Here is an 18,806-nt window from a genome sequence, read left to right on the forward strand (position 1 = left end):
GACCGCCCCTTCCTATAGTAACCAATAGGAGTGAGGTACATGGAGCAATGACGTAACAATCTACCAATAGTCGCTGGCTAAAGGTGGATTTTTGTGGAGGCGAGGGCCAAACTGGAACACCAACCTGGAAAGAGAGTGAGCCACAAGGACCAATTGAAAGCCCGTGGGGGATGTTAGGGGCGGTGCTGTCAGCTTTGGCAAATTTGCCCCTTTGTTCGGATCGGGCTCGTTGAGCGACAGCGCCCGGTGCTCCGCTGTCCACGCCCAGGAGCATTTGCTGAACTTCAAATTGGAGAGCGAAAGCATGTAAACCTTTTATTTTCAGGTGGTGAGGATTAAGCCTTGCGCAGTGTTAGCAGAAAATTATCGAGTTCCAGAAAATAATTTGGAGGTCAGAGTGGACTTTAAAGAGGTAGTCACGAGTGTGGAACGGAGAGACTGAGTCTCCAACCTGAGTCTTTCGCAGAACACAAGTAGGCTTACGTTTCATGATTTAACTCTTATGTACAGTGTTATACTTGATTAGGGTCGTCTCATGGATAAGTTCATTGAAACAGAGCAGAATCTAGGTACATGGTAAACATTTAGTAAATATAGTTAACACCAGTTAACCTATTCTGAGTCACAGTTCAACAATATTTCTTGAGCATTTGTAGATGGTACTGTATTAGTTTTACAGTTTCATATATAGTAAGGCATTCACTGCCCTTAGCTTAACTCAGCGGGTGTGCGGTGCGGGGGCGGGGGGTGTCCACAGTGTGTCAGGTGAGCCCGAAATCCCCAAAATGAAATAGACCCATCTTCCTGGATTGTTAGCCATGCCATTTTTATATTAAAAACAAACATTAGTCAAGTACTAATAACTGTAAAATTCATATTAAAATTTAATTTTCCAGTCAGCTTTTTGTGACAGTCTTGGCTGTCTGTTCATTTTTTCTGTACAATTAGGTGCATTTCTAAAGGAGAAGTATGAGAAGCTCTGGAATACACAGATTATCATACAAGGCAAAATTTGGTAAGCATTAAATAAAATTGTCAATAAAGTGCTAGAGGAGCTCCATAGTTTAGGGTAAAAAAAAAATTTTGTGATGGAAATGGTATTTATTTCAAATAGTTTTAAAGAACTTAGGAGTTTGCCAGGTAAAGATGAAGGAAGGAAGGATATTCCGGGTGATGGGCATAGCATGAAGGCTAGAAAAATAGAATTGAGTCCAGAACATGGGGAACTTTAAATGCCATGATAAGGAATTTGTAAATAATTGAATAATCCCTGAGAGACGTTTAAGGTTTTTAGGCCAGAGAGTGGCAGATCAGAACTGCTGTTTAGGAAGATTAATTTGGTGGTAATGAACAAGAAATAATTCAGAGTTCCAGGTAGGGGAGATATTAGACATCTACGCAGGAGTTCACCGTAATACTCTAGGTGGGAGATAAATAGGATTTAAACTGCAAATGTAGTAGTTTAGAACTGAAAACAATGGATGTATTTGAGAGAATCTGTGGTAGTGGAATCTACTAGATTAATAGCTGATAGAGTATAGAGAATAAGGAGGCCATGTGCCTTAGGGTGACTGTTATCGAAATAATCAAGAAAAGGAGTCATTTTGGGAATGGAGTTGGAAGCAGAAAGAAAATTAGGTGTTCAATTTTGGAAACTGACTTTTAAAAGCCAGTGAGCCATTTGGTAGAAATACCCAGGCAGTGAAGACTTAGGATAAATGACCTCTGAATGCCTCTATATCTAACATTTTAGGGTTCTAGAAAATGTAAATCTGGAGTTTGGGAGAAAAGTAGAGCTAAATATGAATAAAATTTCATATTGAGGACCCTTTCACATAAATATTAGTAAAGTTGTGGAAGTAGATGGGATCACCGAAGGACAAAGTAGGAAAAAAAGGTCCCAAGACAGAAATTTGGGGAAAAGTTGGCAAGGGACACAGAGGCAAATGATCAGAGTGGCAGGGAGAAGAACCAGGAGAGAAGTGACAAGTTAAAGATGGAGGGGACAAAAACTAATTGCAAGTAGTTTAAGAGTGCATAGGTGGTAGCAATATTTAACGGTATAGCAAACAAAGAAATTAGAGCAATGAATTGAAGCTGCAGCTGCAGAGGATTTCCTTTTTTGGACGGTAGGCAAGACTCAAGCATGTTTTCAGAAAAAGGGAAGGGGCTAATTGAGAGTCTAAAACTCTAATCATCTACTTTAAACAGGAGGTCATGAAAGAATTAAACTCTCAGAGGAGATCATTAGATCAAGATGGAGAGAGGCACACAGATTGGCTTTGGCAACTATAAACCAAGAGTGTGTGGGGGGAATGTACAGATATTTTGAAGTGGCTAAATTTTTAAGGAAGTCACATTGAATGGCCTTGCCTGTCTATCTTTTAGGATATAACTAGTGTGGCTCAGTGGATTGAGCACTGGCCTGCGAACTGAAAGGTTGCTGGTTCGATTCCCTGGTCAGCGCACATGCCTGGGTGTGGACTAGGTCCCCGGTTATAGAAAATAGTAATAATTCAATACCTGAGATTAGATACGTATGTATTTGTGGTAGGTAGTCCCAACCAGCATGGCTTTGTGACTTCGGTCAATAACTCTTGGTTGCATTGGAATGGAGAAACCAGACAGCCAGAGTTACCTGGGTCAGAATGACTGGCAAAGGAGGAACAGAGGAGAGAGGACAGTGAGGAAGTCTGATTGGTTTGCTGGTTTGTTGAGATAGCTGACCACGGCAGCTGGGCTCTTTAGGAAAGACAGAATAAGACTGATGAATTGGGAGAATAGAAAGGAATTGACCAACTGGTCATGAGACAGTTGAAGCTCAGATTTGGTGGGAGTGACTGAGAGAGGCAGAAAAGTAGGAGGTTGCAGTGAGAGACAAATTTCAGTTTGTGTCCAGGAAGGTGGAGAAATTATAGGTTATCATGAGCTCTAGCCTATGATAATTGTAATTGGTGGCAGATAAATGGCTATAGAAGCCATTGATGTTGATGCAATCAAGTAAATGTTACAAATGTTGAAGTCTCAGAGTGTAATGATAGGCGAGGTTAGGATGGGGTGACTGTGACCCATATATTGGGAATGAGTTGTAGGTCTCAACACGTGTATTTAGGAATGTAAAGCACCATATTGTGTGACTTAAGTTGTGAAGAAACAACTACAATATAGGGAAGGTATGACACTTACCAAATGAGTTGTATGTATAGCATTTAAAAGATCTGTCTGGCGGAGCTGGTCAAGGAATGTTTCAGACGAGGTAGTACATAAGCTGGGACTATGAGGATAAGTAGCAAGATTGAACAGGGGGAGTGAGGAAAGGAAAACAGTTTAGAGGACCACACTGTTTTATAAAATGTTGGAGGGTGGCTACCCATGACTGAGGACAATGGAAAAGAGAGAAAGAAACTATAGCAAGAGTAATGAGTTCCCAGAGGGAGTGAGATTCTGCTAGCCCAGGAAGACTCCTCTTTCATCCAACAAATTTAATTTAGCAGTCATTTAGCATAATGTGCTCATTATGTGCTAGGAATTGTGCTGGGCACCGTGGAAGCAAAAATAAGAGGGGAGTCTCTGTCTTCCAGTCGTTCAGAGATGAGTGAGGAGATAAGAGGTAAAAGCAATATACAGTGGAGCGGGGTATTAAGGGCAGCTTCCTGGAGTGAATGACATTCGAAGGAACTGTAGGAATATTCAAGGTAAAAATAAAACAGGGTGCCCAAACCCTTTTCCGAGAAAGAGACTCATGCTAAAAGACACAGAACCTTAAGAAACTCCATGAACTAGGTCCTTGGTTCCAAGGAAACATAAAAACACAGATTTCCTTAGCCCCTTTTCACTCCAATTGTATTAGTATCCCTGGGTTGTGGCCCAGAAATCTGTATTTTTGAAAAGCTTCCTAAGGAGAGACTGCAAATAAGGCTGATCTTGGAACCTGTGTGGAGTAGCAAGACATGACGCTGTTCAGGTTGCTGGGGTCTTAATATTATGGGAAAAACTTGGTGGTTCTTGCGGATGCAGTGAAGAATTACAGATCAGCAAGCCTATTAGTGTCCAAGCAGGGTTTGTTGGTGACACGTTCTCTTATGAGAACAGGCCTTGTTTGAGGTGAAGGGAGGAAGGCATAGACTCAGGGCAGGGCAAGGTAAGGGACAGCAAGATGCAAGGGCAAGAGGCAAGGGCAAGGGTGACCAGAGCATGGGTGGCAAGAGCGAGAGTACTTTGTTCTGAGGACTTACGTAGTTGGCAGGATGGAGTGAAGAAGTTACATATTGATTAACAGGTAAATGCGGTGCCAGCTTTCCTGGGGGGAATGTGACTACCTAAAGTTATGGTATGTGTGGGGTCTGTCAGCCCGAATCTTTATCTTGCTCCAGACTCTGTGTTCATCTTGTTGTAAAACAGATACGTGACAGGAGGCAGGCAGTTAAGTAAAGTTGGGGCAGTTATCCAAAGTTACTTATGGGCTCTTTCTGTAAGCATTAGGGACTCCCTCGTAAAACAGAATGTGACCAGAGGCGGGCAATTAACCAAAGCAATTGGTTTCTTCTTTGGGCACTGTGGACCCCTTCTTCTTCCCCCTTCCAGGCCTTGGGATAAATACACAGTTTCAAGACTTTCTTTCCTAGATAGTGGAAACGGTACAAAGGATTTCAAGGACTGCCCTCCTCCCGTGCTAACATGGAACACCTGGCAATATTATCACCAAGCTCAGGCCTGCTGAGTTACATGTCTCCCTCCTCCTCCCTGCCTCGGTTTACTGTCTATCCTACCTAACACTAAGGAGACTTGTAAATCATGCTAAACTGTTGGGATTTAATGAAGACAAAGGGAGACCTCTGATTTCAAGGAGGAGAATGGTATTAGGGGTGGGATTTGGAAAGATTTTACTTTGGCAGCCATGTGGAGATTGGGCTGGAGTGGAAGAGGGAGACCTCTATGAAGAGGGAAGAGCAGGATCTCTATGATTGTGGGAATCTAGACAAGACTAGAGAAGCCTGGTCAAAGGCAGAGTCCATCCTAATAGAGAGGAGCTGAAGAGACAAGTGACATGGATATGGCAAATAAAGGTGAGGGGTGAACCAAGGATGAATGCCAAATTCCTGAGTGAAAGGTGGTGCGATCTGCAGAAAAGAAGGGAGAAGTGCAGGTTGGGGGTGGGAGTGGGGGGAAAGTAAGGCGAGAAGAGGACCTGAACTTCTTACACGTTTATTCTTAGTCTTTTGGTCTTTTCTCTTGCTTATGTCTGAATTTTTCAGGGCAGGATCTAAATCTTTTGAGTATGAGATGAGATATCTGGAAATAACAATGTACAATTCGTCAGTGCTTAAGTAACATACTGCAGAAGAATGGCAATAAAAAAAAGGGAGCCTGGAGAAATATCTGGATTTAAGACACATGCCATTAGCACCCTCTGATGGGCCAAACAGACTACTGGGAAGTGAGCCAAGCGCTATCCTCTCCTTGCCTCTTTACAGATTTATACTTTTAGGACTGCCCTAAGTGTAGCCTAGGGAAAGTAGCTAAGTGACCAGAATAATACGGTGTTTAAGTGACTTCAAAAAAGTAAAATCATAACTCATGCAAATGAGGGAACTAGAAGATGTTAAACTGGTTCATAAGAGAATCTGAATACAGACACATATATAGGCATTTGAGACTGCCGAAATGAATTTGATGAATTTGCTAATAGATATAAAGTTGGTCAATATCTATAGGGCATAAAATATAATGTTTACAATTATCTTTTTCACAGGATGGAAATCAATTGTATCTCACTGGACAAATTCATTTGTATGTATAAGAATCATTTGCATTGCTATCAGTTTTCCCATTTTGCAAACTGTAAAATAGTTAGACAATGAAAGGCATAGGTCAGATAACTTCAAAGACTCCTCTAGATAATACCCAGTCATATTTTGGGCCATTGTAAAGCCTTTTATATTTTTTCCCTGAGAACAGAGAAGCTTCTCTTTTCATAAATATCTCACTCCTGCCTTCCATTGCATTGAAGTTCTGGTTGAAGTGAAAGTATATGACCCAGAGGATACCAAATGGGTATTATCATTGCCATTTTAAACTTGGATTAAGTTATCAGGTCAACTTTAACAGCTATACTGTGAGATACTGGCTCAGAGCAGGCCTTAGAGGAGATCACAGAAAGAAAATTTATGTAGCATCTGTAATGTGTCAGCCATTGGCAACAGCTTATTCCTTGGTATTTGTATTTTAAAAGTATTCAGCCAAAAGGGAGTGATTTTAACCCAAAATTTCAGTAATGAAATTTAATGTGCTACCTAAAGTCTTATGAGAGAGAATTAGAGCAGAGGTGCTTTCAATCCTAAAATCATGTCAGTGGGGTGGGGGCGGGTGGAAATACAGATTTGGACACATTATATTCTATGTAGACATCATTTTAAATGGTCGCCAAGTCCATCAGCTAGTGGATAAATAAAATATGGCACATCCTTATAGTGGAATCATTATTTGGCAGTAAAAATAAATGAAGGACTGATAAATACTGAAATATGATGAATCTTGAAAACATTATGCTTAGTGAAATGAGTCACAAAAGACACATATTTATTGTATGTTTCAATTTATATGAAATGTCCAAAATAGGCAAATCTATACAGACTGAAGGTACATTAATGTTTGCCTAGGACTGGGGAAAATAGGGAATGACGACTAATGGGTGTGGGTTTTGTGTTTTTTTTTTTCGGGGGTGATACAATGTTTTAAAATTGATTGCAGTGATAGCACAATGCTGTGAATATACTAAAAAACATTGAATTCACTTTAAATAGGTATAATATATGGTTTTGTAGATTGTGTCACAATAACTTTTTACAGAATTATGTAGTTATCAAAATACGTAGTTATCAAAACATTTTGAAGCTATTTTAACGAAGGATTCTAATCCTTGTGTTTCACCACAGGAAACCTGGCCGCTCAGACTATGTCAGCACACCTCTACCAACTAGAATAGTGTTTGCTAACAGCTTCTTGACTGCTGGACTGCCACCAAGCAGTCATTCCTAACTTTTTTGAATGTGTGTCAGGGACTGGATTATGTTTAGCCTTAGTATATATTGCCGCCAGTTTTTCAAAGTATGGGAATATGATCTGTGAGAATCAGATGCAAGCTATGTTTCTTTTCTCCCCCAAATGCACATATGAACATGTGCATACATGCAAAAATATTGTACATATTTTCAGGCGAACACAAACTCTCTGAAAGGCTACCTAGTTTCTAGTTTCTAGAAATTAAAGCATTGCCACAGGAATTAACAGTGGCCTTCATTTATCTGAGTTTGTACTCAGCATAATCGTGTGCCCCAGATTTATGACTTGACAGTTTAAAAGAGCTGAAGTACGGCTGGTGGGAGTACAACTTGGTATAGTCATACTTTGGGAAACTGGTGGCACTGTATACTAAAGCTGAACTTAATCCAAACCCTGTGACCTCGCAGTTCCACTCCTAGGTATATATTCAATATATTCAACTGAAATACGTGTTCTTATGTTCACCAAAAGACATATTCATAAAAAGCTCTATTTATAATATGTTCAAAGAAAATTGATAAGTGGTCACAAAAATGATAAGCGGTCACTGTATGATTTCATTTATACAATGTTCGAAAGCCAAACCAATCTATTGTATTAAGTCAAGATTACACTTACCTTCATGGGGAAGATAGTAACTGGCGAAGGGTATGTAGGGGGCTTTTCAGGAGCTGGTAATGTTCTGTTTATTGACCCCAGTGCTGGTTACGTGGGAAGGCAGAGTATTCATTATTGAGTTGTACATTTTTATGTTGATTTATGCAATTTCTCTAGTTATATTATGGTTCCATACAAAGTTAAAAAGGAATCTAATATAAAGAGTAAGATGGAGCAGAGAAGTAAAAGACTGAATTAAAAGAAATCAGCTAATTTTTAAAATATGTCTTGTATTGCCTTGGACATTTAAAAAAGTATTTGTTGAGTGTTTTAAACATTCATAATGTTTTTAAGAATCCAATCAGCTATTCTGTTACCTTCTCTTTCTCTTTTTGATCTTAACCAGTTCTTCTTCCTTGCTTCCAAACAGAAAGAAATCAAATTTAGTTAAATATAAGTCAGTTTAACCTAAGTTATCTAAGATATTTTTGGCCTCCACCTGAGAGTTCAAGAAAAGCTGTGGTGACCGAGCTAGAAGGAAAGTTTTGTTTTTATTATTATTGATCCACAAGTATTTTGAGGTATTATGGCTTTAAATGCCCATAAGTCTTTGAAGAAGCACTCTTTAGATTTTGGGTGGGAGTGGAGAATTTCAACATCTCTAAAATGTGAGAAAAACTTTGGCTTTGAATTTTTTCCCACCAAATCAGGAAAATGATGTACCACCTACTGGGCTTACATATGTGTCAGAAACGTGGATTTGGTCAAGAAACCCTTCTGAAGGGGTAGGAGCCCCTTGATTCCTAGCTGAGTTGCTAAAGTTCAGATAAAATATGTCATTATATTTGGGGAGGTTCATTTAGGTTGAAATAAATAAGGTGATTGTCAGATTATTGGTACTCAGGATAAAAATCTCAAAAACATCTATTTTGTGATAAAAATCACAAAAACATCTATTTGAAGAGCTCTTAGGGAATATTTGATACCCCCCCCCCCCCCCGTCCCCAGATGAATTTTCTTTAATCTGGAAAGTAAAGGAAAACTAAGGACAATGAGTTGGCCTTAGGGAAAGGAGACTTCTGCCAGGAAGTTACCCTCGCTTTGTTTGACTTGTACACTGTGAGAATTTTACTGCTTTCTGGAAGAGCTGGCTCCCTTTCTCACTTATCAATGAAAAGTCATGTCTCTTTCAAAATTACATAGACACCTGGAGCTCACTGAGGAGAAAGACCTTGAGAAGAATCGGGGACACAGGAACGAAAATCTAAGCACACATGTAAAGATATAGGAAAATATTGAAAACCAGTTCTACCTAACTTATTTCACTGTTAAAACAATTATTTTTATTCTTTAAGGAATAAAACACATTTAAAAATCATAGGAACATATATCTATGGGCATTCTAGCTGTGTGGAAAGGGAAGAGCAAATTAGAGTCTTCTTTTTTAAAAGATTTATTTAATTTGTATTATTTATTCTATTACAGTTTTTGCTTTTTCTCCCTTTCCCCACCTCCACCCAGCCCCACCCTTCCCCCTCCCTAAATCAATCCCCATATTGTCTGTTTCCATGGGTTGTGCATAAACGTTCTTTGGTGAATCCCTTTACTATCGTTCATCCTGTCACCCCACCTCATGTCCCCCGCCACCCCAGTTTCTGGTAGCTGTCAGTCTGTTTCATTTATCTAAGTTTCTGTTACTATTTTGTCTGTTAGTTTATTGTGTTCATTATATTGTACATACAAATAAGATCATATGGTATTTGTCTTTCACTGACTGGCTTAATTCACCTAGCAAAATATTCTCCAGATCTATCCATGCTGTTGCAAAATGTGAGTTTCTTCTTTTTTTTACTGCTGTGTAGTATTCCATTGTGTAAATGTACCACAGTTTTTTTTATCCACTTATCTACTGATGGCCACTTAAGCTGTTTCCAAATCTTGGCTATTGTAAATAGTGCCGCTATAAACATAGGGATGCACATATTTTTTGGTACTGGTGTTTCAGGATTCTTAGGATGTATTCCTGGAAGTGGAATCGCTGGATCGAAAGGGAGTTCCATTTTTAATTTTTTAAGGATACTCCATATTGTTTTCCACAGTGGCTACACCAGACTGTATTCCCACCAACAGTGCTCTAGGGTTCCCTTTTCTCCACACCCTAACCAGCACTTGTTGTTTGTTGATTTATTGATGATACCAATAGCCATTCTGACATGTGTGAGGTGATATCTCATTGAGGTTTTAATTTGCATTTCTCTGATGACTAGTGATATTGAGCCTTTTTTCATATGTCTATGTCCTGTTTAGAGAAGTTTCTATTCAAGTCTTTTGCCCATTTCTTAATTGGGTTGTCTTCTTGGCATTGAGTTCTTTATTTTTGTATATTAGTTCTTTGTATATTTTGGATATTAAACCCTTATCAGATATATCATTGGTGAAAATGTTCTCCCATGTGGTCAGTTCTCTGTCTTGCTGATGGTATCTTAGCTGTGCAGAAGCTTTTTAATTTGATGTAGTCCCATTTGTTTTTCTCCTTTGTTTCCAGTGCCTTAGGAGATATATCAGCAAAAATATTGCTATGTGGGCTATCTGAGATTTTACTGCTTATGTTTCCTTCTAGGATTTAAAATTTTTTTTAAAGTATATTTTACTGATTGTGCTATTACAGTTTTTTCAGTTTTATCCCCTTTATCCCCCCTCTGCACTGCAACCCCCAACCCTCCAGCATTCCCTCCCTTAGTTCATGTCTATGGTTGTACATATAACTCCTTTGACTTGTCTTTTTCCTATACTATTCTTAACCTCTCCCTGTATATTTTGTACCTACCAATTATGCTTCTTATTCCATGTACCTTCCCCCCATTCTGCCCCTCCCCCTCCCCACCAAAAACCCTCCATGTGATCTCCATTTCTCTGATTCTGTTCCTGTCTAGTTGTTTGCTTAGTTTTTTTTTCTTTTTTAGGTTTAGTTGTTGATACTCATGAGTTTGTTGTCCTTTTAATGTTTAGTTTTTGATCTTCTATTTCTTAGATAAATCCCTTTAATATTTCATATCATAAGGGCTTGGTAATGATGAACTCCTTTAACTTGACCTTATCTGGAAAGCACTTTACTTGCCCTTCCATTCTAAATGATAGCTTTGCTGGATAGAGTCATCTTGGATGTAGGTCCTTGCCTTTCATGACTTCAAATACTTCTTTCCATCCCCTTCTTGCCTGTAAGGTTTCTTTTGAGAAATCAGCTGACAGTCTTATGGGAACTCCTTTGTAGGTAACTGTCTCCTTTCCTCTTGGTGCTTTTAAGATTCTCTATCTTTAATCTTGGGTAACTTAATGATGATGTGCCTTGGTGTGTAACTCTTTGGGCTCAACTTCTTTGGGACTCTCTGGGCTTCCTGGACTTCCTAGAAGTCTATTTCCTTTGCCAGATCGGGGAAATTTTCCTTCACTATTTGTTCAAGTAAGTTTTCAACTTCTTGCTCTTATTCTTCTTCTGGCACCCCCATAATTCGGATATCGGAACATTTCAAGTTGTCCCAGAGGTTCCTAAGTCTCTCCTCATTTTTTTGAATTCTTGTTTCTTCATTCTTTTCTGGTTGGATGTTTATTTCTTCCTTTTGTTCCATATCATTGATTTGAATCCCAGTTTCCTTCCCTTCACTGTTGGTTCCCTGAATCGTTTGCTTTGTTTCACTTTGGGTAGCCTTCATCTCTTCCTTCATTTTGTGACTGAGCTCAGTAAGTTCTGTGAGCAACCTGATTACCAGTGTTTTGAACTCTGCATCAGATAGGTTGGCTATCTCCTTGTCACTTAGCTCTTTTTGTGGAGTTTTGATCTATTCTTCCATTTGGCCCATATTTCTTTGTCTTGACACACCTGTTAAGTTGTAAGGGGGCAGGGCCTTTGGTATTCTCCAGGGCAGGGTAACACTCTGCTGCTGCTGTGGCGCTGTCTGTGGGGAAGGGGTCAGAGAGGGAACAATTCGGCTCCCTTGCTCCGCTCTAGCCCCACTTTCCAACGAACTCTGTCATGTGAGACTGGGAGTTTCTCCCACCATGGCAACCCCCATGGTAGTTTACAGCTAGCTTGAGTCTTTAGTTTCTCATTCAGCCAGCCCCGCCTCACCCGCCTTATCCTCCGCCTTGCTGAGGGTCCTCTCTGCTCACCTGGCTGTCGGTCTCTATCCCTCCTACCAGTCTGGTGAATGTTTAACTCCTTGGTTGACGGACTTCCATGCAGTTTGATTTTCTGGCTCTTCTGGTTGTTTATAGTTTTTAGATTGGTTGTTATCCTCCTTTTGGTTGTGCGAGGAAGCGAAGGGTTTCTTGGCAGAACTCAGCAAAACCCTCTTCTAGGATTTTTATGGTTTCATGACTCACGTTTAAGTATTTTATCTATTTTGAGTTTATTTTTGTGTATGGTGTAAGTTGGTGGTCTAGTTTCATTTTTTTGCATATACCAGTCCAGTTTTCCCAACACCATTTACTGAAGAGTGATTAGAATTGTCTATAGTTTTAATTGATCTCAGAAAATATGCATGCAAGAGGAGTGTAGAGTGAAATATTTCAAGTATTGTAAAAAGAAACAACAAAAATTCCCTGGCTGGCGTGGCTCAGTTGGTTGTGTGTTGTCCCACAAACCGAAAGGTTACAGGTTCAATTCTTCATCAGAGAACATTCCCAGGTCATGGCAAATGGCTGGGTTGTGGGTTCAGTCCCCAGTCAGGGTACATGCAAGAGGCAACTGATAGATGTTTCTCTCTCACATCAGTGTTACTCGCCCCCCCCCCCCTTTCTCTCTCCCTTCCCTTCTCTTTGGAATCAATTAAAAAAAAAAAAAGAAACAACAAACCCAAAATAACCCATTAACCTAATTCTATATCCAGTGAAATTTTCCTTCAAAAGTGAAGGATAGCCCTGGCTGGGTAGCTTAGTTGGTTAGAGTGCAGATCTGCCCAGGTTTTAGATTTGGTCCTGGGGTGTGTGTGAGAGACAACCGATCAATGTTTCTCTCTTGCATAGATGTTTCTCTCCCTCTTTCTCCTCTCTCTAAAAATGAAGTAAAAAAAAAAAAAAGAAGAACCAGTGAATGCATCTCTCTTTCTCTCTCTCCCTCATGCTCTCTCTTTTTCTCTCTCCTTCCTTTCTCTCTCTAATCAATAAATTAGCCCGGGCCAGGCTGCTAAGTTGGTTGGAGCATTGACCTGTGCACCAAAAGGTCACGGTTGTATCTCTGGTCGGGGCACATACCTAGGTTGTGTGTTTGATTGCCTGGTCTGGACGTGTGTGAGAGACAACCAACAGATTGCTTCTTTCTCACAATGATGTGTGTGTGTGTCTCTGTCTCCCTTCCTCTAACTAAAAAACAATAAACATATCCTTGGGTGAGGATTAAAAAAATAAAAGTGAAAAATAAGTAAAGACTTTTTCAGACAGAAACTGAGGGAATATGTCTGGCAAGACTTGCCCTGTAAGAAATTTTTTTTTTTAAGATTTTATTTATTTTTAGAAAGAGGGGAAGGGAGGGAGGAAGAGAGGAAGAGCAACATCGATGTGTAAGAGATACATCAATCAGTTGCCTCTGACATGTGCTCAGCTGGGAACCTGGCCTGCAACCCAGGCATGTGCCCTGACTGGGAATCAAACTGGCAACCTTTCAGTTTGCAGGCTGGCACTCAATCAACTGAGCCATATCAGCCAGGGCAAAAATCTTAAAAAGAACTTATTAAGGAAGAATGAAAACGATGGCAGAAACTCGGTTTTATATAAACAAAAGGACCAGAGAAAGAATAAATGGAGGTTTCAAAAACTTTAGTCTACAGCTTGAATATACATATTCTGTTAGAATGACATCTTTTAGAAATCCAGAGATATGTGAAAAGTACACATATTCATGAAATCCTAGCATGTTAAAATTATTTTGTACATATTGTTTCCCCTGCCCAGAATAGTCTCAGCTCTTCTCAATATGAAAAAAATTCTTCAAAACTAAGTTTAAATGGAGGCAGGAGTAGCAGTGAAAAAGCATGTATTTGGACTTCCAGTCAAGACGGAGGTGTTGGTAGACATGATTTGCCTCCTTGTACAACCGTAAGGATCACAGCTAACCTCAAAACAAAAATCACCCGGAACTGCCAGAAAATTGAACTGTATGAAAATCCCAACAACCAAGAATTTAAGAAGCCTTATTCATCCAGACAGGTAGGTGGAGACTGGGAGCCAGGGTAGAGAGGACACGGTGTGGCAACAGTGGTGGTGAGAGGGCGGGGGAAGTGGCCAGCAAAATGGGTGTTCCCACATTCACATGTGGTGGGTAAAAATTGGGATGGATATCTGGGGAGTAAGTGATCCCAGTCCCAGCCAGAATGTGCAGCCCAGGGTTCCAGAGCCTGGAAAACAAAGCCTCGTAACTTCTGGCTGTTAAAAACCAGTGGGGGTTGGGATGGCAGAATAAACTGCCAGTCTCTCAGGAGAGTCTGTTTAAAGGGCCTGCACAGTCTAGAATGTACACAAACCCACTCATTCTGGGAACCACCACCAGGGCAACAGCTAGGGCACCAGTTGCACATGGGAAGTGGGTGAACTGACTAGAAATGGGGTGAGTGCTGAGCAAGCCTCCAGCAGCCAGGCAGCAGCATTGTCTCCTTGTTGACCACCCCCCCCCCACCCTGAGCCAAAGTGGTGAAGTGAGTTGCCCTGCCCTAGTGAATACCTATACAACTTAACAGGTATGCTAAGACAGGGAGTCAAAACAGCTCTACCTAATACACAGAAACAAACACAGGGAGGATGCCAAATTGAAGTGACAAAAAAAATATGGCCCAAATGAAAGAACAGAACAAAACCCCAGAAAAAGAACTAAATGAACCATAGATAGCCAGCTTATCAAATGCAGAGTTTAAAACACTGGTGATAAGGATGTTTGGAGAACTCATTGAGTACAGGCACAAGCATAAGGGAATAAATGAAGGATACACTAATTGAAATGAAAAATCCACAGGGAACCAACAGTGAAGGGAAGGAAGCCGAGGTTCAAATCAATGATTTGGAACATAAGGAAGAAATAAACAGCCAATCAGAACAGAATGAAGAAACAAGATTTCAAAAAAACAAGGAGAGAATAAGAAGACTGGCACATTTCCAAGAGTGCCAACATCTGAATCATATGGATGCCAGAAGGAGGAGAGGAAGAGCAAGAAATTGAAAACTTATTTGAAAAATAATGAAAGAAAACTTACCTAATTTGGCAAAGGAAATAGACATACAAGTCCCGGAAGCAGAGAGAGTCCCAAACTAGTTGGACCCAAAGAGGATCACACCAAGAAACATCATAATTGAAATGCCAAAGGTTAAAGAGAGAGTCTTAAAAGCAGCAAGAGAAAAGCAGAGAGTTACCTACAAATGAATTCCCATAAGACTGTCCGGTGATTTCTCGAAAGAAACCTTGCAGGCAAGAAGGGGCTGGCAAGGAATATACAAAATGATGAGAAGCAAGGATCTACAACCAAGACTGATCTACCCAGCAAAGGTATCACTTAGAATGCAAAGGCAGGTAAAGTGCTTCCTAGACAAGGTAAAGCTAAAGGAGTTCATCATCACCAAGCTCTTGGTATATGTAATGTTAAAGGGACTTATTTAAGAAGAAAATCAAAACTATGAACATTAAAATGATAACAAACTCACAACTATCAACAACTCAATCTAAACAAATTTAAGCAAACAACTAGAACAGGAACAGTCATAGATATGGAGATCATTTGGAGGGTTATTAGCAGGGAAGGCAGAGGGGGAGAATGGAGGAAAAGAAGCATAATTGGTAGGTACAAAATAGACAGGGGCATGTTAAAAATAGTATAGGAAATGAGAAGCCAAAGAACTTACATGCTCGATCCATGGACATGAACTAAAGGGGTGGATTGCTGGAAGAGGGTACTGTGGGGGGGGGGGAAGGGGAAAAAATTGGGACAACTGTATTAGCATAATCAATAAAATACACTTTTAAAAAAGCATGTGTTTCAACTCAAGCTCTCCACTGTGTCGTTAGGCAAGCCTCATTACCTCTCTGAGTTTTCTTTAAAATAAGCTTATGGGGTTTTTAGTATTGTGAAAAATACATGAAATAATATATAAAGCAGTTAGCATATAGTACCTTACAAAAAAGTGCTCAATATACAAAAACTGCTATAAACAAATGTCTTTCCTAATGTTCTCAGTAAGAATGTTACTTCTTTGTGCTTCCAAACACTAAATTCATACTTCTATTTGAGCATTTATCACACAATGGCTTATTTGCCCACTTAAATGTGAGTTCTTGGGAGCTGAAATTGTGTCTTATACAATTTTTTATTGTGAGCACCTACCAAGCAAGTTCCAGTTAATTTTTTTTAAGATTTTTTTTTTTTTTTTTTTAGAGACAGGGGAGGGAGGGAGAAAGAGAAATATCAACTGGTTGCCTCTCACACACTCTGGGGACCTGGCCCACAACTCAGACATGTGCCCTGGTCGGGAATCAAACTGGTGACCTTTTGGTTCACCGGCCGATGCTCAATTTACTGAGCCACACCAGCCAGGACAAATTTTTAAGTACCTGATATTTGCCCTGCTGGTGTGGTTCAGTGGATTGAGTGCTGGCCTGCAAACCAAAGGGTCACTGGTTCAATTCCCAGTCAGAGCACATGCCTGGGCTGCGGGCCAGGTCCCCAGTAGGAGGTGCATGAGAGGCAACCATACATTGATTGATGTTTCTTTCCCTCTCTCCCTCCCTTCTCCTCTCTCTAAAAATAAATAAATACAATTAAAAAAAATAAGTACCTGGTATTTTTTGGATGTAATTATAGGCAATAAAATTGAGAGCAGGGTTCTCAATTTAACATGCAAGCTTTTCAAGACAGTTTAAAATGCAGCTTCCTGGAGAACCAAGATGGCGGCGTAGGTAGACACACTGCGCCTCCTCGCACAACCAGAACTGACAGAGAATCGAACAGCAAGGGGGACCAACACCAAGGAAACAGAAAATAATCATTCATCCAGACTGATAAACCGGACGAACGGCGGGCAGAGAAGCAGACCGCTGCGCAACCCAGGGCTCCAGCTCCGGGAAATAAAGCCTCAAACCTCTGATTGAAAGCGCCCCTGGGGGTTGGGGCGGCAGGAGAGACTCCCAGCCTCACAGGAGAGGTTGTTGGAGAGACCCACAGGGGCCTAGAGTGTGCACAGGCCCACTTACTCGGGAACCAGCACCAGAGGGGCCCAGTTTGATTGTGGGTGGCGGAGTGAAAGACTGAAATCCGGAGGAGAGTGAAGCGGGCGCCATTGCTCCCTCTCGGCCCCGCCCCCACGTACAGCATCACAGCGCAGCGACCAGCATTACCCCGCCCCGGTGAACACCTAAGGCTCCGCCCCTTAAAGTAACAGACACGCCAAGACAAACAAACAAAAAAAAATGGCCCAAATGACAGAACACTTCAAAGCTCCAGAAAAAATACAACTAAGCGACGAAGAGATAGCCAACCTATCGGATGCACAGTTCAAAGCACTGGTTATCAATATGCTCACAGACTTGGTTGAATCTATTCGAAAAACAGATGAAAAAATGAAGCCTATGCTAACAGAAACAAAGGAAAATGTACAGGGAACCAATAGTGATGAGAAGGAAACTGGGACTCAAATCAATGGTATGGACCAGAAGGAAGAAACAAACATTCAACCAGAAAAGAATGAAGAAACAAGAACTTGGAAAAATGAGGAGAGGCTTAGGAACCTCCAGGACACCTTGAAACGTTCCAACATCCTAATTATAGGGGTGCCAGAAGGAGAAGAGGAAGAACAAAAAATTGAAAACTTATTTGAACAAATAATGGAGAACTTCCCCGATCTGGCAAAGGAAATAGACTTCCGGGAAGTCCAGGAAGCTCAGAGAGTCCCAAAGAAGCTGGACCCAAGGAGGAACACAGCAAGACACATCATAATTACATTACCCAAGATTAAACGCAAGGACCTACGTCCAAGATTACTATATCCAGCAAAGCTATCATTTAGAATGGAAGGGAGGATAAAGTGCTTCTCAGATAAGGTCAAGTTGAAGAGGCTCATCATCACCAAGCCCTTATTATATGAAATGTTAAAGGGAGTTACCTAAGAAAAAGATCAAAAATAGGAACAGTAAAAATGACACCAAACTCACAGTTATTAACGACCACACATAAAACAAAAACGAGAGCAAACTAGGCAAACAACTAGAACATGAGGGTTGTCAATAAGGGAGTGGGAGGGGGAGAGGGGGGTAAAGGTACAGAGAATAAGTAGCATAGATGATAGGTGGAAAATAGACAGGGGGAGGGTAAAAATAGTGTAGGAAATGTAGAAGCCAAAGAACTTATAAGTATGACCCATGGACATGAACTATGGGGGGGGAATGTGGGAGGGAGGGGGGTGGGCAGGATGGAGTGGAGTGGGGGGGGAAATGGGACAACTGTAATAGCATAATCAATAAATATATTAAAAAAAAAAAAAAAAAGAAAATGCAGCTTCCTAAGCTCCCAATGTCATGAGACTGATTCACTAGAAATCTTCATTTTAGCAAGGTGCCCATTCCCCACCCCCCAAGGTTATTTTGGTGCAGTGAGCTTTGCATAGAATCTTGAGAAACGTTATATAAAGAATGAATGGGAACAATGCTTTGTCCGAAATTAAAATAATGGAAGTATAATCTTAGTAATTATATTTCTTATTGTCCCTTGTCCTATAGACTTTATAAAGAAGGGAAGAATAAGCTAATTACAAGCACAATTATCCTTTCACATATTGTTAACTCTGTTGTAGTTACATATGTTATCTACGTTTGGAACTCCAGGTATCATTTGCAAGTAGATGTTAATAGGACAGAACATATACACTCTCTTAATGATATGATAATAATGGTATATAATTGGGTAAGTCATTTTGATTAGGATGAAGACATTATTTCAAAATTCCTAACATTGGTTAGTGTTCAGGTTAGCCTACCCCCAGTCTGTATATGTTATTTGTGTATTCTAATTATCTACACAGGATGAAATAGAGGTTGGTATCCTAATGTATAGGCCTTGTATGGGAAGTCTTTAATTCCAGTTAAAATAAGTTGTAAAACTGCACAGAGAGACCAGAGA

At 40.3% G+C, this 18,806-nt stretch overlaps 1 long non-coding RNA gene across 1 annotated transcript; it reads left to right on the forward strand.

Annotated features, from left to right (window-relative positions):
- The first annotated feature begins 131 nt into the window (after positions 1-131).
- On the forward strand, positions 132-15,583 carry LOC123480711 (uncharacterized). Its single transcript, XR_006656816.2, has 4 exons — positions 132-473; positions 949-1,015; positions 13,606-13,860; positions 14,660-15,583. It is a non-coding gene; the product is annotated as an uncharacterized lncRNA (long non-coding RNA).
- The last annotated feature ends 3,223 nt before the right edge of the window (positions 15,584-18,806 follow it).

The sequence above is a fragment of the Desmodus rotundus genome, chromosome 12, assembly GCF_022682495.2.
Source record: "Desmodus rotundus isolate HL8 chromosome 12, HLdesRot8A.1, whole genome shotgun sequence".
NCBI classification, from domain to species: Eukaryota; Metazoa; Chordata; class Mammalia; order Chiroptera; family Phyllostomidae; genus Desmodus; species Desmodus rotundus.